The sequence below is a fragment of the Bufo bufo genome, chromosome 1 (assembly GCF_905171765.1).
Source record: "Bufo bufo chromosome 1, aBufBuf1.1, whole genome shotgun sequence".
Taxonomy (NCBI): Eukaryota; Metazoa; Chordata; class Amphibia; order Anura; family Bufonidae; genus Bufo; species Bufo bufo.
In genome coordinates this window covers 161,756,111-161,783,704 of record NC_053389.1, presented here as the reverse complement: position 1 = coordinate 161,783,704, position 27,594 = coordinate 161,756,111, and positions in this window count along the sequence as shown.

The window sequence follows — 27,594 nt, the reverse complement described above, 5'->3', positions numbered from 1 at the left end:
ACAGATGATGGAGACATTTTTATGCATTAGGTTGTTTCAGCCTCTGCAGAGATTGATTTCTCCTTGAATTGCTGCAGTTTCTGACTCGATTGCGTGAACAGGATGTGTAAAGATGGGGTGAGGGAGGAATCTTCATGTTCTTGAACTGCACATTTACCAGGCACATTATCCCCTTCAATGCAGAATCCGGCGCTGAGCATGCAACACTGTAGAGACTGTATATGTTAGCTTTGTGCTGCTCCCTTTCTGGAATCCCCCATACAAGTCAATGGCCATGTAATTATGAAGGTGACATTGGAGCTGACACTGCAGACTGCGCGTCCATAACCTTCAAAAAAAGAAATAACATTTGTGCTCATTGCAATAATCGCACATTAAACAGACGAGCCTCGTCATCCCTCACATTAAAAATCAATTAAAATCTTCCCGTACAGATTCTTGCCAATCTTTATGGCATTGTTCATTGCAAAATCAAATTGGTACGTCGGCTGGTGGATTGTGCTAGGAAGAGGACAGGACATTAATGAACATTGTAATCAGGGTCTGATAAGTGGGTGGGGTGTGTACCGTGGCACCCGTGTATCATCGCTATCTCGGAGGCTGCCACGGCTACCAATTACTTTATACTGCACAAATAAGATCACCCCGATTGGTTGCTTTGGCGCCTGGCTGGCTCGTCTGATATATTTATTGGGTACCTTGATTTAAAAGGGAGTCCTCTTATTGGGGCTTATTCCACTGATTGTATGTGCGGAAATTCCCTGAACTCTTCTTTTTTTCCTCTGGTGATTTATTTAATGTATAATCATTTTCAGACTACTTCAAACTCAAATAGGAAACACAGTTAGGACATCGGCGATGTGCGTTCCGCGGTGGACTCACAAAACTACTCTGCATTTTGCGGACCGCACATCGCCGACACTTAATAGAAAATGACTATTCTTGTCTGCAATTGCGGACAAGAATAGGACATGTTCTATTTTCTTCGGGATCGGAATTGCGGACTCGGAAGTGCAGGTCCGCAATTCAGGATCCGGGCCGCACATTGCGGAACGAAAGTTGCGGACGTGTGAATGGACCCTTATGCCTCATTCACACGTCAGTGTTTTGGTCAGTGATTTCCATCAGTGATTGTGAGCCAAAACCAGGAGTGAAGCAGGGATGGACTGGGACAATAAAGTGGCCCTGGACTTCAGCCAGACCGGCCCACTGACCGGCCCACCGGGGGCGGAGCAAATAAAGGGGCGGGGCTCACATACATCCATTCAGCAGAGCCGGGGGCGGAGCAAATAGAGGGGCGGGGAAACAAGAGAGGCGTGGCTCACATCCATCCATTCAGCAGAGCCGGGGGCGGAGCGGCAGGAGGGGTGGTGGCGGTGCTCACAGCCATCCATTCTGCTAAACGGGGGGCGGAGCAGCAGTAGGGGAGGGGCTCACATTCATTCAGCTGCGCTGGAGGGCGAAGCAGGAGGCGGGGCTCACATCCATCTATTCAGCTGAGCCGGGGGCGGGGCTAACATCTCTCTTCAGTCTATCAGGGCCTCGCTGATAACCGCCCCGCCCCCGTCTGGTAGTGATGCCGCCGCTGAGTGTACTGTGCGTGCAGGGGGGTCGTGCGGCCAGGGCCCCCTGATGGCGGCCCTGGCCGGCCCATAATTCGATCGGCCCACCGGGATTCTCCCGGTACTCCCGATGGCCAGTCCATCGCTGGAGTGAAGCCTACACAGACAGAATATAAGGGAATGATCTGCACCTGCTCTGTGTTAAGAGCCACACCTGGTTTTGTCTCAAAATCACAGATGGAAATCACTGACCAAACACTGACATGTGCATGAGGCATGAAGCTGTAGTCACTGATCACAACATTGTCATTCTGCCCATGCTGCAAACTGAAGAGAGGAATGAAAGCAACACGTGGTGGAAAAATCCACACTGAACTCCACATGTGTGTATTTTTAGGTTAATGTGGATTTTGGTGCTCTTTTATTGTGGATTTCACTGAGGATTATAATTTCCCATTGAAATCTGGGGTGAACCTGGCCTTCACAAAATCCATAACACAATGAGGAGGGGAGATTTATCAAACTGGTGTAAAGTAGAACTGGCTTAGTTGCCCATAGCAACCAATCAGATTCCACCTTTCATTTTTTCACAGCTCCTTTGGAAAATGAAAGGTGGAATGTGATTGGTTGCTGTGGGCAACTAAGCCAGTTCTACTTTACACCAGTTTGATAAATCTCCCCCAGTATGTTTTCCGCAGAGGAACAGAGAAATGTGTGGATTTTTAGAGTAGACAAAATTTCTAGGATGCAGATTTTTCCACAAATGTATTCCGCCACATGTGACGGCACCCTAAAAAGATCTGTTGATGGCTGCTTTATTAAGGATACACATCTGCGCTTTTGCTGTCTGGTCTTGAGATACGCAATGAGATCTCAAAACCACAGCAAAATGCTTCTGCTATTATAATCCAACCGGCTGCATCCCTTCTGATTGGATCCAGTTGTATTATATCGAAACTGAAGAAAAATGGATCTGAGAGTAAAACCTTTGTAAGTCAATGGGTGCCGGATTCGTTTTTTTTCATGTCTGAAAAAAACAGATCCAACACTATTGACTTGCATGGTTTTTGGTGCCGGATCGGGCTTCTTTATTTACCCATGCTTGCATCGTCTGAATCTGCAACAAGTTTCCCATAGTAATGGTCAGCTTTACTGTTACACGAGTCCACCTACAAGCACAATACAATGGTTTCCGATGTCCCAGACCAGCATCCTGTTAGATGTTGAGTGAGAGGCATTGAACATTTCTATGCAACAGGGAAAATTCATACCCTACCACTATCGCCACCATCTTCTTTCACCAACCAGTGCTGGAAACCAGTGACCTCGCTCATTAATGAGGCCTGGCCAGTATGCTGGGTTACCAGAATTATTGCTATATTGCTTTGGCCTCCGTAATGCAAGCGTCTCGTGGGAGTCGAGATGTACACATAAATAATAACCAACCGCAAACATCTGCTGGACACCGAGCAAACATCACATATTAATAATGATGTGGAGCTAAAGCGCTCACCTCTGCCTCTCTGGTTAATGCCTTATGTGTAGAGCCCTGACAGCTGTACACGGATCACAGCCCCGCAGTAATGGGATATGACAAAAATCTGATGGAAGACAGCGTCAAATCAGGATTCAGATAAATGTCTCATTTTGTGCATTGCATTATTTCAGGACGACTTCACATCCTATCTGCCCTTTGCCGATATTCTACCAAAAGAACCCAATCACCTACAGCCCAGAGAAAAATCAGCAAGGTCACTGATAAGAGGGGAGGATTGTAGCACATAGACCAGAAAAGCTCTTAAAGAATTCCACCTTTTAGTTATTATTATTTTTTAGATCTGAGAGAAGGTGACATGCTTCTGGAGGTCTTAAGAGCTTCAGTGGATGACATACACCTGACCATTTGAGATCCTTGCTGTCTTCTTCTCTCCTGTACTGAACAGCCCTATCGTTGTCATCAAAAACAGCAAAAGTTTTTTCTTTTCTATGACACAAGATTAGGCTACAGTTCATGTAAGGGATCACTGGAAGCTCAATTCTCACATGCGTAAAACTTTAGGGACCCATAGTTTAGGGACTACTAAAGCCTGAGTGGTGAAAGTCTACAGAAAGAACTGACATGTGCGTCAATTTCTACACTGATTTTATTTTATTTTTTTCCCCACAGCATGTGGATAAGATTTGTACAACTATTTTAGTATGCTACGGATTTTTCGCCTAAAAATCTAGGTGCAAAATCTACAACACATCAGCCAAATTCACTTCTATGGGCCTGAATGGAGCGGTGGACTCACAAAACTACTCTGTGCAGAGCGGGAACTTGGGTAGCCCTAGTTCTCAGGAACACTGGGGATCCCAGCAATTGGGAGTGCGATATTTATTAACGAAGTGATAAAATAATTTCTGCAGAATAACCCCTTGGCTTTCAGCCTCTGAATGAAGAAAACAAACATATATTACTGAAGAAGACAGAAATTGTAAAAGAGGAAGATTTCCAAAACTTGGAGTCAAAAACAGCGATTTTTTTTTCAATAGGATTGTTAGGCTATGTTTAGATCACGTTTCATCATCTGCTTAGTAGATCCTTGAAACAGATAAGACAAAACATACACAAATTGATGCCAATAAAAGATATATCCGTCACTGTTTGTTTGGGCAATCACAAAAACATGGTACACTCTGCATATCTCTCTGCTAATATTTTTTAACATTGAAGACTTTATAAAATGGCATCCATTTGTATATGTTTTTAAACAGATCTGCACAGCATATGAAGACATTTGAGTGAATATACCCTTAAAGGGGTTGTCCCATCCTGACATGTGTGGCATTGTCACAAGAATCCCATAAGTGTATCTCTAGAATGAGGCATTGTCTCATGGCCAGTTTGAATGGAGAGATGGCCCTGATCTGTGTGTCTGTCTCCGTTCACTTCTATGGAAGTTCCAGAAGTAACTGAGCATGCTTACTCTGCTTTTTTCGGACTCCCGTGGAAGTGAATAGAGAGTACTGCACTGTACATGCATGTCTGCTTCCCTGTGTAGAAACACTGTAAGATGAAGTCTCATTCTCGAGATGGCTACACCTCTCGGACCTACACCTATTGGACATTTATGGCATATCTTTTGAATATGTGATAAATGCCCAGATGGGACTAACCTTTTAAAAGAGTTGTCCCAGAATGACAATTTATCACCTGTTGTCACAGTGTAGGGGGAGGGGAGGAAAACCAGAATGACAACAGAAGGAAAATGACCAGGAACTAAGCCTCAAGGCTAGGGAAAGGGAAATGGTGACCACCTAAGGAAACCCTAAACCTAGCCCTGACTCCTGTCAGTATGAATAGACCCTGAAGGTGGGAATATTCATACACTCGAAACCTAGGCCCTAGTAACCCTGAAAAGCCCTAGGATTAGTAACAGGGTCTGAGACTACTGGTTCCTTCCCAGATGAACGAAGCAGCGTCTCCCTGTGGCCTAGTAAACAACAAGCACATGGGAGCAACAAAATACCAAGCGAAGTACACTTATCATCAATAGAAAATGGATGAGCAGGAACTCAGATGAGGACCACACACCAGCTCTTCCAACTACAGGCAGAGAATATCAACCGCATGGTATGAAGTGTGAGTCCCGACTAAATAGAGGAGCTGTAATGACCACAAGCTACACCTGAGACAAGAGGTGTGGTCATTACCAACAACAACACTGCAACAAGTGAAAACATATAGGCCAGTGATGGTGAACCTTTTAGAGACCGAGTGCCCAAAACTGCAACCAAATACCCACTTATTTATCGCAAAGTGCCGACACGGCAATTTAACCTAAATACCAATATAATATATCTTTCATGTCCTTTATCATTTATCTATAATAGATTAATAGCCTACATTTAATGCGCTGCCTGTGCTGTTTATAGTGTGTCCTGGGGATGATGAATGGCAGGAAAAGTCTAAAGCATATTGCTATGCCATAGACTTTTTCCAGGGCGTGGGTGCCCACATAGAGGGCTCTGAGTGCCGCCTCTGGAACCCGTGCCATAGGTTTGCCATCACTGATATAGGCTGTCAGATAACCTAACATGCAGCTAGTCTCTCAGATCTTCTAACCTCTGTCACAAGAGGGACCGTGACACCCATCCACATTAATAAAAAGAGAAATACAAAGAAATCTGCAGCACTCGTCAAATGTAGAAAAAAATTGTGTTGGTTTATTTCATAAGAACAGCAAGGTGATGCGACGTTTCGACCGTCCTCGGTCTTTTTCAAGCAATGCAGTGAATATACAACATGTGTCTTATATAGTGCCTAGTAAATGGGATTAGCCCTCCCCCAGGTGAGTCAATACATCCTCAATAATACATAATGATACGTCACCATACATAATCATCAATAAATAGCTTTCTGGTGCAATGTGCAACCCTATAAGTTACCTCCTCTATAGGGATGGCATCTACGGGGCATCATTCCTTGTCCGCAACATCTTCCAGGACGTACCACGCTAGGCGTCCCGGAAGCTATAGTGCGCATGCGTCCCCCTCCGTCATCAGCCAATGGGGAAAATTCCCCTAGTGACGTCACCTGTTGTCAATGGCGTGGGAGCAGATTCCGTTCCACGGCACTGTAGTGCGTCCAACCTGTCCCTCATCAATGACGTAGGGGTTGTCATGGAGACGCGGTCGTCCACACAATCGATCATGTGACGTGCGCGTCACCCGACTCCTCCCCCTGTAATTATTCAATCGGTTCCCGGACATGTCCTAATGGGTGAAAGTCCCTCTTGTTGAATCAAAATGCCTCCAACCTCATACTTGGGGTAATTTCTTGACATAGTAAGTTCAAAGATCCCCATATGCCCTAAATACTTAATATGGTTCCTCCAGAGTGATCGCCGTTCTCCTTCAGCCATACACCCCTCTGAGGATACCATATACTCAAACATACTACCCCTTTAGGTTAATGACCCCGTCCCATCTGTATCATCAGATGGGGCAAATGTCTCCTATCGGGGGTTTACGGTCATTCAGGGTGTCACAAGGGCCAGTCATGTTTAGTGACAATAGCCCCCGTGGCACACCACGTCCGTCCAAACATACACTATGTATTCCTTTTTAGAGGTAAAGGACCAAAGGATAGGCCTCACCCCCCACTGGACAGGCCCGGACACCGTAACAACTGGACAAATGACTGTATGACATTGGGGACATCAAAAATCGAAGATTGCGGACCAAGGAGGAACCCCGGTGAGGTCATCCCTGGAGAGAGACAATTAAATATTAGTGTCTGGTGAACAACTCAAAAATTAAAATCATCACAACTAAGTTGGGCACAATCTTAAGTTACACAAAATAACAAATAAAGATCCAGTCTACACTTAAGAGGAAGAGACATATTGAATGCCTTATAGAAAGACCCCCAGATTAAAATCTCTATTGAGGCCCCTAGGTTCACGTGTATCGAGCCTATGAATCCATTTTAGCTCTAGTTGTTTAAGGAGGGTCTCCCGATCTCCCCCCTCCGTAATAGTGGTATCCCATCTATGACTTGAAATCGAAGTTGGGACAAATTATGTCCCAATTTGTCAAAGTGGTCTGGTACTGGGAGATCCAAAGCTTTTTTTCGGATCTTGGACTTATGTTGGGTGATCCTCTTTTTTATCTCCTGTGTGGTTTCCCCCACATAGAGGAGCCCACACGGACATTGAAGGGTGTAAATGACATAGGATGAATTACAGGTATAGAACTGTCTAATTTTATATTTTTTTCCAGTGTGGGGGTGTGCAAATGTTTTTCCTTTTATCATGTTATTGCAATGGCAACACCCTAGACAGGGGTAACATCCTATTTGTTTCTGTGGTTGCATGTTTGGAGGTTTATCTGCGTGCACTAACCTGTCCCTAACATTAGGGCCTCTTCTGTACGAGAATAGAGGGGGATTTTTAAACTCTGGGGTATCTGGAAATGCTTGTGTGAGAAGTGTCCAGTTCTTTCTAATCACCATAGCTACCTGTCTGCTCAATATTGTATATCTGGAAACGAAAGGAATCCTATTTTGAACACTCGATTTATCTGTGTTCAGCTCCCACGCCATTGACAACAGGTGACGTCACTAGGGGAATTTTCCCCATTGGCTGATGACGGAGGGGGACGCATGCGCACTATAGCTTCCGGGACGCCTAGCGTGGTACGTCCTGGAAGATGTTGCGGACAAGGAATGATGCCCCGTGGATGCCATCCCTATAGAGGAGGTAACTTTATAGGGTTGCACATTGCACCAGAAAGCTATTTATTGATGATTATGTATGGTGACGTATCATTATGTATTATTGAGGATGTATTGACTCACCTGGGGGAGGGCTAATCCCATTTACTAGGCACTATATAAGACACATGTTGTATATTCACTGCATTGCTTGAAAAAGACCGAGGACGGTCGAAACGTCGCATCACCTTGCTGTTCTTATGGAATAAACCAACACTATTTTTTTCTACATTTGACGAGTGCTGCAGATTTCTTTGTATTTCTCTGACGCTGCGATCATCAGCCAGGATCCCCATCTGCCTGCACCATCACTGCCACAGCTAAAGGTATTTTTTATGGTTTCCCAATTGTTAGTTGGGTCTAGTAGTGCTGCCGGATCTCTTTATACCTATCCACATTATATACAGTCAGGTCCATAAATATTGGGACATTGACACAATTCTAACATTTATGGCTCTATACACCACCACAATGGATTTGAAATGAAACGAAAAAGATGTGCTTTAACTGCAGACTGTCAGCTTTAATTTAAGGGTATGTTCATCCAAATCAGGTGAACAGTGTAGGAATTACAACAGTTTGCATACGTGCCTCCCACTTGTTAAGGAACCAAAAGTAATGGGACAGAGTAATATTCATAAATCAAACATTCACTTTTTAATACTGGGTTGCAAATCCTTTGCAGTCAATTACAGCCTGAAGTCTGGAACGCATAGACATCCCCAGACGCTGGGTTTCATCCCTGGTGATGCTCTGCCAGGCCTCTACTGCAACTGTCTTCAGTTCCTGCTTGTTCTTGGGGCATTTTTCCTTCAGTTTTGTCTTCAGCAAGTGAAATGCATGCTCAATCGGATTCAGGTCAGGTGATTGACTTGGCCATTGCATAACATTCCACTTCTTTCCCTTAAAAAAACTCTTTGGTTGCTTTTGCAGTATGCTTTGGGTCATTGTCCATCTGCACTGTGAAGCGCCGTCCAATGAGTTCTGAACATTTGGCTGAATATGAGCAGATAATATTGCCCGAAACACTTCAGAATTCATCCTGCTGCTTTTGACAGCAGTCACATCATCAATAAATACAAGAGAACCAGTTCCATTGGCGCCATACATGCCCACGCCATGACACTACCACCACCATGCTTCACTGATGAGGTGGTATGCTTAGGATCATGAGCAGTTCCTTTCCTTCTCCATACTCTTCTCTTCCCATCACTCTGGTACAAGTGGATCTTGTTCTCATCTGTCCATAGGATGTTGTTCCAGAACTGTGAAGGCTTTTTTAGATGTCGTTTGGCAAACTCTAATCTGGCCTTCCTGTTTTTGACGCTCACCAATGGTTTACATCTTGTGGTGAACCCTCTGTATTCACTCTGGTGAAGTCTTCTCTTGATTGTTGACTTTGACACATATACACCTACCTCCTGGAGAGTGTTCTTGATCTGGCCAACTGTTGTGAAGGGTGTTTTGTTCACCAGGGAAAGAATTCTTCAGTCATCCACCACAGTTGTTTTCCGTGGTATTCCGGGTCTTTTGGTGTTGCTGAGCTCACCGGTGCGTTCCTTCTTTTTAAGAATGTTCCAAACAGTTGTTTTGGCCATGCCTAATGTTTTTGCTATCTCTCTGATGGGTTTGTTTTTTCAGCCTAATGATGGCTTGCTTTACTGATAGTGACAGCTCTTTGGATCTCATCTTGAGAGTGGACAGCAGCAGATTCCAAATGCAAATAGCACACTTGAAATAAACTCTGGACCTTTTATCTGCTCATTGTAATTGGGATAATGAGGGAATAACTCACACCTGGCCATGGAAGAGCTGAGAAGCCAATTGTCCCATTACTTTTGGTTCCTTAACAAGTGGGAGGCACATATGCAAACTGTTGTAATTCCTACACCGTTCACCTGATTTGGATGTAAATACCCTCAAATTAAAGCTGACAGTCTGCAGTTAAAGCACATCTTGTTTGTTTCATTTCAAATCCATTGTGGTGGTGTATAGAGCCAAAAATGTTAGAATTATGTTGATGTCCCAATATTTATGGACCTGACTGTAAGTGTCGGATTATGGGGGGTGCTCTATTGGGAACACCATCGATCATAAGAACAAGAGTCTACTGTATTTAGATAGAGCTGCGTTTGATCTTATGCACTTTTCAGACTCTACAAAACTGTTGGAGATAGCAGAATACTGTGTTTGGCTATTTTCATCACTCCCATAGGCTTTGAATTGAGTGTCCATGCACATGCTCAACCGGAGCTCCATTCAAACATGTAACATGGGACCCCTGTTCTCATGATCAGTGGGGTTTCAAGTGGTCAGACCTCCACCGATCAGACATTTATCACCTATCCTGTGGATAGATGATAAACCGTCATTCTGGGACAACCTGTTTAATTAAAATATGACTCAGGAGCTCCCAAATTGAAAATCTCAAACCAGCTCCAATGACGCTTGACCAGTGTGTGGCCTTATCAGTCTGATAATCAATGGAGTTCCAGGTCAAAGACCTCACGGATATTATCTTGTGATATATACTGATGATAACTATAAGTCGGAGTCCCGTCTGATCTCAAGTAAATGGATGTTGAGGCCAAAATCTGTATGGGAGCGGAGTCAGACCCGCACATTGCCTGGCTGACAGGACTGATTGAACACATTGCAGTCCTGCTACATTACTTGGTTGTTGCAGGGATACTTTGAGAAGCATATATGACAGCAAACCATACCTGCAGCCTGCAATTTCTGAGTAGCTGAATATAATCTATTACTCCCTGTTATCAGTCATTTCCGATTTGAGGAGACTGACTTCAATCAGATGAGTAACAGGAAGTGTATAAAAGTCCCTGCAGCCACATATCCTGCCAGAGACATTTGCATCCATATGTGTCACTGAAATCAGCCACTACCATTATAATGCAGCCAACTGTAGATTTAGTGTTCGTGTAAGTGATCAGACAGTCCCCTGACGTCCATGTTGCCTTATGGCTGTTGATAAAGAGCTATCATATTCCCTCTCAGGAGTGTCCCAGGAAATAAGAAAGAGTTGGAGACATCAGGAGGATGAAAAAGTCTTGCAACCCCAATGGAGCCGCTGGTGACAAGAGGATGATGAGAGGTGTAGCCGTCGGTGGCTATGTCAGTGTCCTGTGATCGCCCACCGGGCTTCACGCACCTCCCTGTCATTCCTGGGAAACCTCTTCTTTTGAGACCTTTTTTGATTCATTTGAATCCAAGCTCTTTCATCTCACAGAGAACAAAAGTCAGGTTCTCGTAGGTTCCCCGCATCGTAGGCTTTTGATGTTCCAAAGAATTTGTCAGTTACAAAGGCAATTGACAGTCAAGAGATCCCTCATCACTCCCTATTGAAGAATAACCTTCCCCGACCGCTTGGAAATGATTTTTTTTGCTAGGAATTATTTCCGAACTCGGCAGAAAATCCATTTATATGTTAAGAGAGAAATGGGATATTTTAGTGTTTTCTGAAGTAATGCTGAGACCCGTCAGCCCCACGTCGCTTGTAATCAATTTCCCACTGTGCAGCCGGGAGAGGACCACAAGTCTGTGGCCCAGTGTCTCATTTATCTTAGGCCCTCTTTATTACCTAAAACATCAGAACAGTAATGTATTCCTCTATGCATATGTTACCACAGGCATATAATAATATAGCAGCAGCGGCACTATGTACTCAGCAGAGCCAAATCGTGTAGCTAGAAATGAGATTATCCCATGGCCATTCTTTCCCAGACTGACATTTTACAGAGAACTGACACAAATATACAATTAATACATCATAGAACAAAACATACAATGCAACAGCTCTCTGCAAACCAAATAAAGTACAAAAATGCATTATAACTGCCAATGCTATGCTTATAAATTAGAGATGCTTGGCAAATACACTTTGTACAAAATTATTTGAGCCCGCCTGCCACACGTCAAGGCGATCTTTGTAAGACGGGAACCTAACACAAAATTCTACCTGTTATGTGCCATGACGGCTACCATACAATTTAGGGAGTGTAGGTTCCACATGCATGCTGGGCCCACCCTAATTTTTATCATCTTTGGTGCCAAAATGGCCTTCATTATATCCAGGGAATGCAGGTACCAACATGCATGCCAGCTCGGCATGTATGTTGGTACCTGCATTCCCTGCATATCCAGAGACCCCCTTAGACTTTTATCTTTGGGGTCATCTGAAGGCAATTGTCTATGCTGTGAAGATATGAGATGTGCAGCACCTGAAACTACGGATACTGGAAGCCTGTGCTAGCATTTCTCCTGCGGTGTTGCTATCAGTGTGTGAAGAGTGGGAGAAGAGGGTTGCATTGACAATCCAACACAATGGGCAGCACATTGAACACATTTTATAAGTGGTCAGAAACTTGTAAATAACTCATGAAAGAATAAAGTTACATTAAAACCAAGCACACCATTGTTTTTCTTGTGAAATTCCCAATAAGTTTGATGTGTCACATGACCCTCTTCCTATTGAAAAAACAAAAGTTGGATTAAAAATGGCCGTCATGGTCACCACCCATCTTGAAAAGTTTCCCCCCTTACATATACTAATGTGCCACAAACAGGAAGTTAATATCACCAACCATTCCCATTTTATTAAGGTGTATCCATATAAATGGCCCACCGTATATATATATATATATATATATATATATATATACAGTACAGACCAAAAGTTTGGACACACCTCATTCAAAGAGTTTTCTTTATTTTCATGACTAAGAAAATTGTAGATTCACACTGAAGGCATCAAAACTATGAATTAACACATGTGGAATTATATACATAACCAACAAGTGTGAAACAACTGAAAATATGTCATATTCTAGGTTCTTTAAAGTAGCCACCTTTTGCTTTGATTACTGCTTTGCACACTCTTGGCATTCTCTTGATGAGCTTCAAGAGGTAGTCCCTTGAAATGGTTTTCACTTCACAGGTGTGCCCTGTCAGGTTTAATAAGTGGGATTTCTTGCCTTATAAATGGGGTTGGGACCATCAGTGGCGTTGAGGAGAAGTCAGGTGGATACACAGCTGATAGTCCTACTGAATAGACTGTTAGAATTTGTATTATGGCAAGAAAAAAGCAGCTAAGTAAAGAAAAACGAGTGGCCATCATTACTTTAAGGAATGAAGGTCAGTCAGTCAGCCGAAAAATTGGGAAAACTTTGAAAGTAAGGGCTATTTGACCATGAAGGAGAGTGATGGGGTGCTGCGCCAGATGACCTGGCCTCCACAGTCACCAGACCTGAACCCAATCGAGATGGTTTGGGATGAGCTGGACCGCAGAGTGAAGGCAAAAGGGCCAACAAGTCCTAAGCAACTCTGGGAACTCCTTCAAGACTGTTGGAAGAACATTTCAGGGGACTACCTCTTGAAGCTCATCAAGAGAATGCCAAGAGTGTGCAAAGCAGTAATCAAAGCAAAAGGTGGCTACTTTGAAGAACCTAGAATATGACATATTTTCAGTTGTTTCACACTTGTTTGTTATGTACAGGGTGGGCCATTTATATGGATACACCTTAATAAAATGGGAATGGTTGGTGATATTAACTTCCGGTTTGTGGCACATTAGTATATGTGAGGGGGGAACTTTTCAAGATGGGTGGTGACCATGTCGGCCATTTTGAATCCAACTTTTGTTTTTTCAATAGGTAGAGGGTCATGTGACACATCATACTTATTGGGAATTTCACAATAAAAACAATGGTGTGCTTGGTTTTAACGTAACTTAATTCTTTCATGAGTTATTTACAAGTTTCTGACCACTTATAAAATGTGTTCAATGTGCTGCCCATTGTGTTGGATTGTCAATGCAACCCTCTTCTCCCACTCTTCACACACTGATAGCAACACCACAGGAGAAATGCTAACACAGGCTTCCAGTATCCGTAGTTTCAGGTGCTGCACATCTCGTATCTTCACAGCATAGACGATTGCCTTCAGATGATACGAGATGTGCAGCACCTGAAACTACGGATACTGGAAGCCTGTGCTAGCATTTCTCCTGCGGTGTTGCTATCAGTGTGTGAAGAGTGGGAGAAGAGGGTTGCATTGACAATCCAACACAATGGGCAGCACATTGAACACATTTTATAAGTGGTCAGAAACGTGTAAATAACTCATGAAAGAATAAAGTTACGTTAAAACCAAGCACACCATTGTTTTTCTTGTGAAATTCCCAATAAGTTTGATGTGTCACATGACCCTCTTCCTATTGAAAAAACAAAAGTTGGATTCAAAATGGCCGACTTCAAAATGGCCGCCATGGTCACCACCCATCTTGAAAAGTTTCCCCCCTCACATATACTAATGTGCCACAAACAGGAAGTTAATATCACCAACCATTCCCATTTTATTAAGGTGTATCCATATAAATGGCCCACCCTGTATATAATTCCACATGTGTTAATTCATAGTTTTGATGCCTTCATAGTCATGAAAATAAAGAAAACTCTTTGAATGAGAAGGTGTGTCCAAACTTTTGGTCTGTACTGTGTGTGTATATATATATATATATATATATATATATCTACTAGAATACTGTGACCCATGTGTACAAGAATATAACTACTAGAAGGCTGCCTCTGTGTGCAAGAATGTAACTACTGTAATACTGCCTCCTATGTCAAAGAATATAACTACTATACTATTGCCTCCTGTGTAAGAGAATGACTACTATAATACACCCCAATGTACAAAAATATAACTACCGTACTATAATACTGCCTCCTATGTATATGAATATAGCTACTATAATACTGTTCTCATGTTCAGGGATCAGGAAAACCCCTAAACATATCACAAGCGTACACAGAACAGACAACAAGATCCAGAGAAATCCAAAATGAATGTTTTTTTTTAAACAAAAGTGCCAGACACAAACAATCATAATAAACCAGGCCAGGAAGAAACCGCAAATAAGGACAGCAGGTTTCATAGCTGAGCAAGCTGTACAGATCAGGCGGATCAGTGGCAGAAGTGTAACCACTGTACCAAGTGACCGGTTTGACTTTGGGCCAAATCCTAAGAGCGTTACTCTGGTGCCCCCCTGGTTTTCACCCTTAACCCCTATACAGGGGTCAAACTGGTCACTTGGCACAGTGCTTACACTTCTGCCACTGTTCCGTCTTATCTGTACAGGGATCTGGTCTTCGCCACAGGGGGAAGACTGGACTGCTACCTCCTGGGATGGTCCTGGTACACTGGGCAGCTGAACTGCAAGGAAACAGAGATGCTGGTACAAGACACCAGCAATTCATGCATATAATCTAGAACATGGTTCAGACACAAGACCAGGATACAGAATCGCAGACAGAGCCACATAGCCAGGAACTCATGCAAATCAGGATACACGGATCATGGCGAACATAGACAGATCAGAACATAATCAGAGAAATACAAGTATGTCTGGAATACATGCGGAACAGCACATGGCGTTCTGATACAGACATACCTGGAACCCATGTGGAACTGGAAGCATGGCAATCACAGACAGGCCATGAAGACATTACAAAATAGAAACATAGTTACATAGCCTGGAACCCATGTGGATTAGGGTACAGGGAGCATAGCGTTTAGAGACATGCAAGCAGCTTGGAACCCATGCTGAACCAAACCGTTCACAGACAGACACAAAAATATACCTGGAACCCATGCATAATCGGGAGCTTGGCATTCATAGACAAATCAGGACATAAAGACATTACAAACATGCTTGGAACCAGGGGGCATGGCGTTCACAGACAGACTAGGATGATATTGATGAATAACCAGGCTGACCACACAAGTCAGGGTACAGTAACAAGGACATAGGTCAGGAGAGAAAGCATCCTGCCCTCAGCATTCCTGGAGATAAACTGAACTGCCAGGCATATCGCACACAGGTGTAAGCCGTGTACCAGGGTGGGCTCCCTAGGATACAGCGAAGTCACGAACAAGGAAAACGACTCTGACACCAACTCTTGTAGAACAGACTTTGTTTTACTGTTACGGGATATCAAACACACTCCCAAATGCAGTGAACATAAAATCAGAATTCATACACTCAGCCTGGAGGCTGAGACCCCTGTGTCACACAGCAGGGCGCCCTACGATGGTAGCCGGAAACACTTGTGCAATTTACCTACTGTGAGCAGAGCTAACTCTGCCTCACCATACCTGTTATTACCCTGAAGAACAGCAACAATCGTGTATGTGTGTGAGATACAGGCTAGCCCGCGGTGCGACACAGCAGCTTACAATCTTACCGGCCTATACAGTGATTTCCCCCTCCCTTTTCTCCAAAACTGGTAATGTGGCACGTGCCTAATATATCACTCCCGATAAACACTCTGGGGTAACTGGAGATTAAGGTGAAGTCCTCTCTGTTCTCCGGAGCGAAAAAAAACTTTAACTGATAAGTCTTTGTGATAAACAAGCAGCAATTCTTGGTAGCCTGCCACTCAGCAACAGTAACTAACTAACTACCGGCAGGTTTGATCTCAGTCTCTAGTATTTAGGCGCCAATCTTATATTGAGGTGCGTGCACACTCTGTCTTACCGACTCGGGTCTGCTCTGCCTCAGCTGGTGACTGCAAACTGAACAAAGGCTGATCCAACACATGTGCGGTACCGCAGGGTCCGTTGCTTTGCTCTTCAACTCTCATCAGCGATCGTGGGAGCTGTACTCCTTTTCCTGGACGGCATCCGGGTCCTTGACACGATCAGCTTCACTTGGCTGCAGTCCTGGTCGCAAAAGGGTGATTCCACGCTAGGATGTTAATGGATTTCTTCTCTCACACTTTTCTCCAGTGTGCAACTAAGATGGACGCCAGCTTCCTTCCTCTAGACACACAGCTCCACCTCCTATGAATATTTAAATCTGAGCAGTCTGTTTAGCTGTGTGGGGAAACAGCGGCCTCTTGTGGCCAAACAGTAAAAATAAGTGTTTATGCAATAAGAGCTGTTTCACAATCTCACACAGGTCAAAATAGCAGGGTGATTAAGGCACCTGACTACCTGATATTCAAACAAGCTCAGGGAAGCAGTAACCCTAAATAGACACAGGGAGCACACCATTCACAGGGCACAGTTCATACACTATAGAAGACTGCAGCCAACACAATCTACCTGCATACACCGGAACGTCAACCACAGCCAGTACGCAAGAGCACATGCAGCCAGCCTACATGGCAACACAGCGTCTCAGTGAACCACACTGCTATACAGACATAAGGAGCAGAATATTCCGAAGACACAGATCACACACTAAGAAGGCCGCAGCCAGCACAAAGCACCTAAGCAACCAGCATACACAGGAACATTAACCGCAGCCGGTACACAAGAGCGCATGCAGCCAGCCTTCCTGTCCGTATGTACAAGAATATAACTACTATAATACTGCTCCTATGTATAAGTATATAACTACTATAATACTGCCTTCTATGTACATGAATATGACTACTATAATATTGCCTCTTATGTACAAGATTATAACTACTATAATACTGCCTCTATGTATAAGAATATAACTACTATAATACTGCCCCTATGTACAAGAATATAACTACTATAACACTGCTTCTGTGTACAAGAATATAACTATGATTTAAGAAACTCGAGATGCCCCCCCCCCCCATAATACCCCACCAACGTGGCTTGAAGAACGTGTGGGGATACCCTTCCCTGCTTCAAAAGCTTTATCTAAAATGTACAAGCTACTTCTCTCAGCCGTTCCGCCAACCATGTCGCATCTCGCTGCATGGGAAATGGAGCTTTCGACAAAATTTTCGGCTCCTGAAAAAGCAGCCATTTTAACCAACTCGCATGGCTTCTCACGCTGTGTAATAGTGCAGGAAAACTCCTTCAAACTCACGACCAGATGGTATAAAATGCCTGTATTTCTCCACAAATTAAACCCTTCCATACCTGATGTGTGTTGGAGGTGCGGCACTGAACCGGGATCATTGTCCCACATTTGGTGGAGCTGTCATAACATACGCCCCTTCTGGCTCCAAGTCGAAAATACTATTAACCAGGTATGCTCTCCACAACATCCATTGGTATTGGATCCTAAACTAGTACTACTCTGGTGCCCAAACCAAACCTTTACCCCGTCAAAATCTAATTTACCCACGATGCTACTCACAGCAGCTAGACTACTTGTTCCGCTCAAATGGAAATCAGATAGACCCCCGTCACAAGTGGAATGGCTGGATAAGGTGGACCAGGTATACCGCCTAAAAGAGTTAGCGGCCTGGGAAATGGGAAACCGCCAGAAATTCCTAAAGGTCTGGCAACCCTGGAAGCTTTTTCGTGGCTTTGCTTGATCATCTGAGCTTTCCAACTCTCTCACAGCGACCTCCCCCCCCCTCCCCTTTCTTACTTACATGTTCCCTATATGTCAACCTACATGTTGTCTGCTGTCTACCCTTGTCTATGTGTCATTGTGATTCCTAGGAACACCTTTTTGGTCATATCAGAAGCCCGACAAATGTTTGGTTCCTAACGTCCTTTTTGTCCCATGATTTTATATAAGTCTTTATTTCAAACAAATGTTGATGTGTACATGCTTACTGTTTGATGATGTGATTATTCAAACATTACCTGTACTTGTGAAGAAGCAATTTATTTATTCTTGTAACATTTCGCTGATGTTTAATAAAAAGAAAATTGGCAAAGAATATAACTATGATAATACTGCCTCCTATGTACAGGAATATAACTAGTATAATACTGCTTCTGTGTATAAGAATATAACTACTATAATACTGCCCCTATGTACAAGAATATAACTACTATAATACTGCCCCTATGTACAAGTATACAACTACTATAATACTGCCCCTATGTACAAGTATATAACTACTATAATACTGCCCCTATGTACAAGAATATAACTACTATAATATTGTGTTAAATGCACAAGAATATAACTACTATAATATTGTGTTAAATGCACAAGAATATAACTACTATACTACTATAATAATATAATATTATGTACAAGAATATAACTAGTATAATACTGCCATCTATGTACAAGAATATAACTAGAGATGAGCGAATCGAAGCTGACGAAGTGGAATTCGATCTGAATTTCAGGAATTATTCGATTCGCACTGAATCTGAATTTCCTCACGCTTTGTGGTAACGAATCGCATTGTTTCCTAAAATGGTTGCTGGACATGTTAGGACATGGAGCAAGGAACTCTGGGAATGTGGGATCACGCACAATGCCATGCATGCAGCCAATCAGCGGCCAGCCAGCCCTGTGATGTCACAGCCATCTTGGATTCAGCCATTTTCCAGTGTACAGTCGTGGCCAAAAGTTTTGAGAATGACACAAATATTAGTTTTCACAAAGTTTGCTGCTAAACTGCTTTTAGATCTTTGTTTCAGTTGTTTCTGTGATGTAGTGAAATATAATTACACGCACTTCATACGTTTCAAAGACATTTAAGCAAAGAGTCAGTATTTGCAGTGTTGGCCCTTCTTTCTCAGGACCTCTGCAATTCGACTGGGCATGCTCTCAATCAACTTCTGGGCCAATTCCTGACTGATAGCAACCAATTCTTTTATAATCACTTCTTGGAGTTTGTCAGAATAAGTGGGTTTTTGTTTGTCCACCCGTCTCTTGAGGATTGACCACAAGTTCTCAATGGGATTAAGATCTGGGGAGTTTCCAGGCCATGGACCCAAAATGTCAACGTTTTGGTCCCCGAGCCACTTAGTTATCACTTTTGCCTTATGGCACGGTGCTCCATCGTGCTGGAAAATGCATTGTTCTTCACCAAACTGTTGTTGGATTGTTGGAAGAAGTTGCTGTTGGAGGGTGTTTTGGTACCATTCTTTATTCATGGCTTTGTTTTTGGGCAAAATTGTGAGTGAGCCCACTCCCTTGGATGAGAAGCAACCCCACACATGAATGGTCTCAGGATGCTTTACTGTTGGCATGACACAGGACTGATGGTAGCGCTCACCTTTTTCTTCTCTGGACAAGCCTTTTTCCAGATGCCCCAAACAATCGGAAAGAGGCTTCATCGGAGATTATGACTTTGCCCCAGTCCTCAGCAGTCCATTTACCATACTTTCTGCAGAAGATCAATCTGTCCCTGATGTTTTTTGGGGAGAGAAGTGGTTTCTTTGCTGCCCTTCTTGACACCAGGCCATCTTCCAAAAGTCTTCGCCTCACTGTGCGTGCAGATGCGCTCACACCTGCCTGCTGCCATTCCTGAGCAAGCTCTGCACTGGTGGCACTCCGATCCCGCAGCTGAATCCTCTTTAGGAGATGATCCTGGCGCTTGCTGGACTTTCTTGGACGCCCTGAAGCCTTCTTAACAAGAATTGAACCTCTTTCCTTGAAGTTCTTGATGATCCTATAAATTGTTGATTGAGGTGCAATCTCAGTAGCCACAATATCCTTGCCTGTGAAGCCATTTTTATGCAACGCAATGATGGCTGCACGCATTTCTTTGCAGGTCACCATGGTTAACAATGGAAGAACAATGATTTCAAGCATCACCCTCCTTTTAACATGTCAAGTCTGCCATTTTAACCCAATCAGCCTGACATAATGATCTCCAGCCTTGTGCTCGTCAACATTCTCACCTGAGTTAACAAGACGATTACTGAAATGATCTCAGCAGGTCCTTTAATGACAGCAATGAAATGCAGTGGAAAGTTTTTTTTGGGATTAAGTTAATTTTCATGGCAAAGAAGGACTATGCAATTCATCTGATCACTCTTCATAACATTCTGGAGTATATGCAAATTGCTATTATGAAAACTTAAGCAGCAACTTTTCCAATTGCCAATATTTATGGAATTCTCAAAACTTTTGGCCACGACTGTACTTAGTGCAGGGAGAGACGTCAGCAGGTGCTAGGGACAGTGGTAGGAAAGACTTGAAAACTTATATTTTGCTCAATAGAAGTTCAGGGAAAGAGCATTAAAAGTGTAGGAAAAGGATAGGGAGGAATTATTCCACAGTATTGAAGCAGAACAGGGTTTAATAGGGGAGTGTACAGCCTGGGTAATAGGAACAATCCTGATACACCTTGCTGCACTGACTGCGGATCCAAATTGCCATTATACTGCTGCTGATTTCAGGTTTGCAATAGATAATACCTCTGTAATTCCAGCAAACCGTTCTTGTTATTGGGGTCTTATTTGCCATTGTACGGTGCAATTCTAAAGCCTTTTTTTGTCGTGTATTAGTGGGGGGAGGGAAGGAGTCTCATTAACCGTTGTGTGGTGAAGTGAGATTACAGCCCTTTTCGGCTTGTATTAGTGGCAAAAAAAACTTTATTTGCCGTTCATGGCCGCAGTTATATGTTCTAAAGCTTTTTTTTTGGCGTGAATTAGTGGGGCGAAATAAAGGGGCTTATTAGCCGTTGTGTGAAGTGAGAAAATTACAGCCCTTTTTGGCATGTATTAATTTCCTTTTTATTTACTTATTTGATCTAACAGTATGTCAGACAGAGAAGTGACAGGACCTGCACAGAGGAGGGGCACAGGCCTAAATGTTTCTGGCGCAGGCAGAGGTCGCAGCATAGTAAGGGGGCGTGGCAGCAGGGGTCTCCCAGTGTCAGCTAGCGGTCTCTTGACCAGCAAGCCAGTATTTCTTGAATGGTTGACTCAATCTTCGACTTCGTCGCAAGTGACATCAGACACCCCCAGCCAAGAGTCGGTGGGTTTGTCAGACACAACCCTTAGTTGGCATGGTGTCATGGCTGTAAGTGAGCAACTAGAGCATACACAGAAAATAGAGCTACTGACCGGACCCAAACTAGGGAGGATAAAGGGTGACCCCTGTCAGACCCTCAAAGCTTTCCCTATGCTGCTAAGCACATACCCGGATCCTAATGGTGGAACGAGGCATGCCCGCGTACCTAAGACTGATGACCACTGTAACCCCTACAATAGTGGAAGGGGCACGGCCACCGGTGCCCTGCTCAGTATATGGAGGGAACCGTGGTCGCCTCGGATCCGGTCAGAAAACAAACAGATACACTACAATGTCTGCACACTTAGCTGAAGGTGCTGCGGCAGCAGAGAAGACGGATCCAAAGACAGGTGGCAATATCCGGAGTACTTGCTGCAGCAGAACAAAGGTCCAGTGAAAAGATAGCATACAAGTGAAGATACTCAAGCAAGAGCTACAACTCAAATGAGAAATATAATCCACACTCTACAAAAGGAGGAGGGGTGATTTAAAGACAGAGAAATCAAACATAGGAGGAACAGCTGGAAGGAAGGAAACAGAAAGTAATGACCTCATCCCAGGGGCGGAGAAACAGAGCAGTGAGAACTCCTCCAAGCTCTGGTAGTGACATCATCACAGGGGTGGAGAAACAGAGCTGTGAGAACGTCTCAAAGCTCTGGTAGTAACACATGGCCCGGGAGCAGGCCCTGTGCCCTCACCTGTCCTCAAACTGCCTCTGTCCTTTTCTGTTCCCTCAGCCAGAGAAGTATTATATGCTGTGGGCTCAGCTCCACTATACAGTGAGGACGAGTTACTAGAGTACAGTCAGCAGCTACTGCCCAGCCAAGTTACCGAGGAGACATCCTCTGCTTCCTCCGGTAGGCGGGCAAGTAGTGATGAGGAGAGTGGCGTGGGAGCTGGTGTTGCGAGCGGTCAGGCTCCTGGCTCAGACAGTTCAGGAGGACATCAGTGATGTACAGACAGTACTCGATGATGATGTAGCCAATCGCAATTGGGAGCCGGGTGACGAAGGGGCTTCATCATCATCGGGAGAAGAGGGTGGCAGCTTGTGCGTGAAGCAGCGGTGGAGCCAGCAAGTCGGTAGCGGGGCCGGGAGTCAGCTGTCACGGCTGAGAGTGGGAGAAACCCTCAGCCGTGCGGTGTCAAAGATATGGGTAGCTGCTAGGCCAGGACGACAGGATCAGGGAGCAGGTCACCTCCTAACGCCTCCCTAATTCTGACCCTGACTCCTAACTGTATGAGCCGACCCTGATGGTAGGAGGGCTCATACTCCGGAACCCAGGGTCCCTACTAGCCCTCAGGATAGCCCTGTGCTAGGAGCAGGGTAAAACTACCTGTTCCTCCTAGGCACGGACGAACAGGAGTCTCACTGGCCAAGCTGCACAGGAAAGAGGAAACATAAACAGCATATGGCAATGGCAGGTAGTCAAACTAGTACCACACCTACCTGCCACAGACACACAGCCTGGAACCCATGCATAAGTGCTGCAGTCCACAACAACATAAACGGACACGGGACACACCACACATCACACATCACACAGGAACCCAGGACCATAAGCTGCAATAAACATAAAGACACCAGAAGACATAGCATAACATCAGAACATCTATGCCTAGACATTACTTATGACCACAAGGGTGGCCCTCACTGGACAGGTGGAATAATACCAGGAGGATGACTCCAGCAAACACCATGGCTGGAGTACCCCTCAGCTACTGGCATCCAGCAGGAGCTAAATAGCCCCAAGTAGCCACACCCACACACAGACACACCCAGTGTTCACACACAAAGAAGGGAGTTAACCCTTCCTACACCAGGCAAGGAACAGAAAGCACTTAAAAGGGAAAAACACCCATAAACCACACAGACAAAAGGCACACCTAGAAAGACAGGTTGCCAGGAGCAACTGCATGCACTTCACAGCAAGCTGCCTAGCAACAGCTCAGGCTGCTATGCTGGGAATAAAATCATGTTGCCAGCGGCAACCACACGTGAGGCAAGATACTAGCAGCCCTCACCATGTGGTTGACAACCAGACCAGACCGCGGGCAAATGCATGCGGGTCCAGGAGTCACGACCATCGTGACATCAGCAGGGTAGCAGCAGTGGTCGGGAGCCAAACGTGCCTGGGGTAGACCACCCGCTTCGCAGGAGCCTACCGACCCGGTAAGTAGTGGTGCAGGGGTTCACGGAGGCAGTGGCGGTAGCAGTCAGTCAGTGCTGAGTGTTGGGGGTAAAATCACCTACTCGGCGGTGTGGCATTTTTTTGTTAAGCTGCCGGGGTAGGTGAAAATGGCCATTTGTAGAATCTGTGGGCAAAAGGTGAAGCGTGGCCCTGCGTCAATATATGCAGTTCTGATGCTACTGCTCCTCCTCCTAGTCAGTCATTCCGGCAGCAAGCGATTGCCAAGAGACAACAGTATGCGTGCACTCATCCAACGGTGCAGAAGCTGAAAGTGCCACTGGCCAAGTTGCTGGTGCTGCAGTCCCTCCCTTTCCAAGTGGTGGACTCTGCACCTTTCAGAGAACTGATGGCTTGTGCCAAGCTGAGGTGGAGAGTCCCAAGCCGTCATTTCTTTGCCAAAAAGGCAGTACCAGCCCTGCACACATATGTAGAACAGAAGGTGGGCCAGTTCTTGAGCCTGTCGGTGTCTGCTAAAGTGCACGGCAGCGCCGACGTGTGGAGCTGTAACTATGGTCAATGACAATATATGTCCTTTATGGCCCATTGGGTAAATGTGATTCCTGCCCAGCCAAACCAGCAACTTGGCCAGGTGACGCCGTTGGTCCTGCGACAATGTCCGCCTCTGCCTCCTCATCCTCCACCTTGTCCTCAGCCTCCACTGAAGAGACACTTCACAGTGCCCCACCAGCATAACACATGTACAGGGCACGGCGGTGTCATGGCGCACGTGTTCAATCTGGTTGTTAAGTGTTTCCTGAAGTCTTCCACCCATCTGCAAGACATCCTAAAAATGTCCAGGAAACTTTGCATGCACTTCAGCCACTCGTACAGTGCCAAGCACACCCTCCTTGAGCTACAGTGGCAGAATGGCATCCCCCAACATAGGCTGATATGCAATGTTTACACCCATTGGAATTCCACCCTCCATATGTTAGACCGACTGTACTAACAGAGACAGGCCATGAACGATTTCTTGATGATACAGGCGGACAGAGGTACTCCCCTGTGTAACTTCGATGTTAGCCAGTGGCAGCTCATGCGTGACACCTGCCGTTTGCTTGTGCCCTTTGAGGAGGCCACTTTATTTGTCAGTCGCCAGGACTACGGGATGAACAACGTCATTCCACTGATTCATATCCTGGAAAATATGCTGGTAAATCTGGCTGGTCAGGGGACTGGAGACGTGGCGCTTACATCTCATGGCCACATGAGCCCTGTGGGGGCTGAACTGGAGGAGGAGGACATTCGAGCACAAGCAATGTGTAGCGAAATGGGTGGTTTTTCTACACAGGTGACAGGAGAGGAGGAGCAGCCGGAGGGAGATGAGGAAGATGAGGCAGATGACCCAGACACACCTTGGCAATATGCAGTGGAGATGGAGTCAGGGAGTCCCTCCGAGTCACTTGCGCAAATGGGCCGATGCATGCTCACTTGCTTGTGTAGTGACAGCCGAATTGTCACCATTCGGCAAAGGGATGACTACTGGCTCTCCAACATGTTAGACACTCGCTACCGGTCCAAAATGGGGGCCTTTTTTACACCCGCTGAGAGGGAGGACAAACTGAACTATGTAGTCATATAGAATGAATGAGTTAACTAACTGCATGTTCAGCTAATTATGATACAGATGTGAATTATTTGTAATTATTTTTATCTGCTATATTTTTAACTTTCAATTTTTATTTTTATTTTCAATTTTTATTGTTTTGATAATAAATATTTGTTAAAAAATATGCATTTGATCAATCTGTGCAACACCAGATAGCAGAGTGTCCTCCATTTTATATAATCCTATGTAGTCAGTTGGCCTCTGCCTATCTACGCCATTGTCCATCCTCTCACAGGACTGACTCTCACAGGACTGACCGGGGGGGGGCATCTGTGCTCACATTCCACTGCCATCCAGTTGCCATACACTGCCATACACTGCCATACACTGCCATCCAGTCAAACTGGATTTGTGGCCACAACTGGTCGAGTTTGCCCTGGAAAAGCTGTTCTGCCCTGACAGTAGTGTGGCGTCAGAGCGGGTGTTTAGTGCGGTGGGGGCCATAGTTACCCCAAGGAGGACTCGCCTGTCCACCCAAAATGTGGAGTGACTGACCTTTGTCAAGATGAATCAGGCGTGGATCAGCCAGGATTTCCACCCACCAATGCCTGATGCATCATATTAGATCATCCATGCTGCCTCACCCAAATCTTGACAAAAGAGACCGGTTTCTTGTGGCTACCTGCCTCAACTACTATTCTGATGCTGCCACCCGCCTGATGCCACACATCTGATGCCAAGTGCTCCTTTTTACACCCACCATCGTCAGCGGGTACTGTTAGTGCCACCCACCTCCCCACTCTGTCACCTTGCCACTCTGTGGTCTCCTGATGCTGCTGCCACCTCCACACTATGTCATTGGGCCACTCTGTGGACTTCTCATGCTGTTCCCTTCCTCCCCACTTCATGACTGGGCCACTATTTTGCCTTTTGGTCTGGTTGACATCATAATTTATTTGACCCCTCTTCTGATCTGTCAGAAGGAAGGAAAAATGAGACACACAACGGATCCTGTCTGTGTAGCAGCTGTAAGGCCTGAATGGTCCCATCAGAATTGGCTTGTGATTTTGTAGCCAAAAGCAGGAGTAGGTACAAAACACAGAAGACATGCAAATATTCCATTCATGTGTCATCTCTGTTTTGGATCCACTCCTGGATTTTTTGGGCATTAGCAATACTGATGGATTACTGACCAAATGTTGACCGAGTGAAGGCGGATGCTCAACAGACAGGATCCGTTTTTTGGGGGTCATTGTTCTGACGGATCAGAGGAAGGGCAAAATAATCAGTGACATCAACACAAACTTACTGCTGACACCCTCTCCACTCTGTCGGGGGGCTCTACTTGTATAAGCGTTTAATAGAACAGGTTCTGTAGACATCTATGTGGAATCAGCTGACGGCAGTGTAAAAAGTGCGCTCTTTTACGCTATTGTAGGATCTTGGGCCTCTGCCCGGTTCTTTATACCTGACACTAACATTGACCTGTAAGGCTGAGTTCACACTTGATTTATTTGGTCAGTTTTGGCCCCGTAACTGCCCAAATAAGTGAAGTGTACAGTGATTCTAAGAGCGACGCCTGTCATCTGCATTTCATACTGACTCAGAGTATTGTTTCACTACCACAGCAGACTCCCTATGCGTGTTACTGCAAGGCACAGTGTTCTACACCACTATAAAGGCTCTCTGCAGCCAGGAAATAGCTGTTTTTTAACGCGATTCGCCACAAATTAATAAGAATAAAATCTTTTCGGAAAATTCGGTGAACCGACAGAATCAAATTTTTTAGAAATTTGCTCATCTCTTAATAGAACTACTATAATACTACACCTTCTGTACAAGAAAATTATAAAAATAATCTATAAGCATTCCCCCCTATGGGCTAGAAAATAAATCTGAGGGGTAGAAGAACTCTCGCATCTGTCTGTAATTGCTCTTTAAGGCAATACTAAGATATGAATTTATATGGCTTCACAGATGAATTTGGAAACAAAGCAGTGCTTGGGCTTTGTTTTGTTTTTTTTTTGTTTTTTAGCATCTTGAATAAACACATGAACCAGTTTTAACATGTGCTAAAAATCAAAACTTCATTTTCTAAATTGTTTTCAGCCATTTCATTACCTGGAAGGACTGTTTGCTTGTGGCCTGCAGGCAGTGCACACAGTGGTGTGATGAGGGCAGGAAGTTACATAGTTTTCTTTCCATCTCTTTTATTGTAACCAATTGTATTATTTCTCTGCCTGCGGATGACAGATGTTGTGCAAACGTGTCCACTTTGTGAAGCCATTTTCCCGGCTTAAAGGGAATTGTCA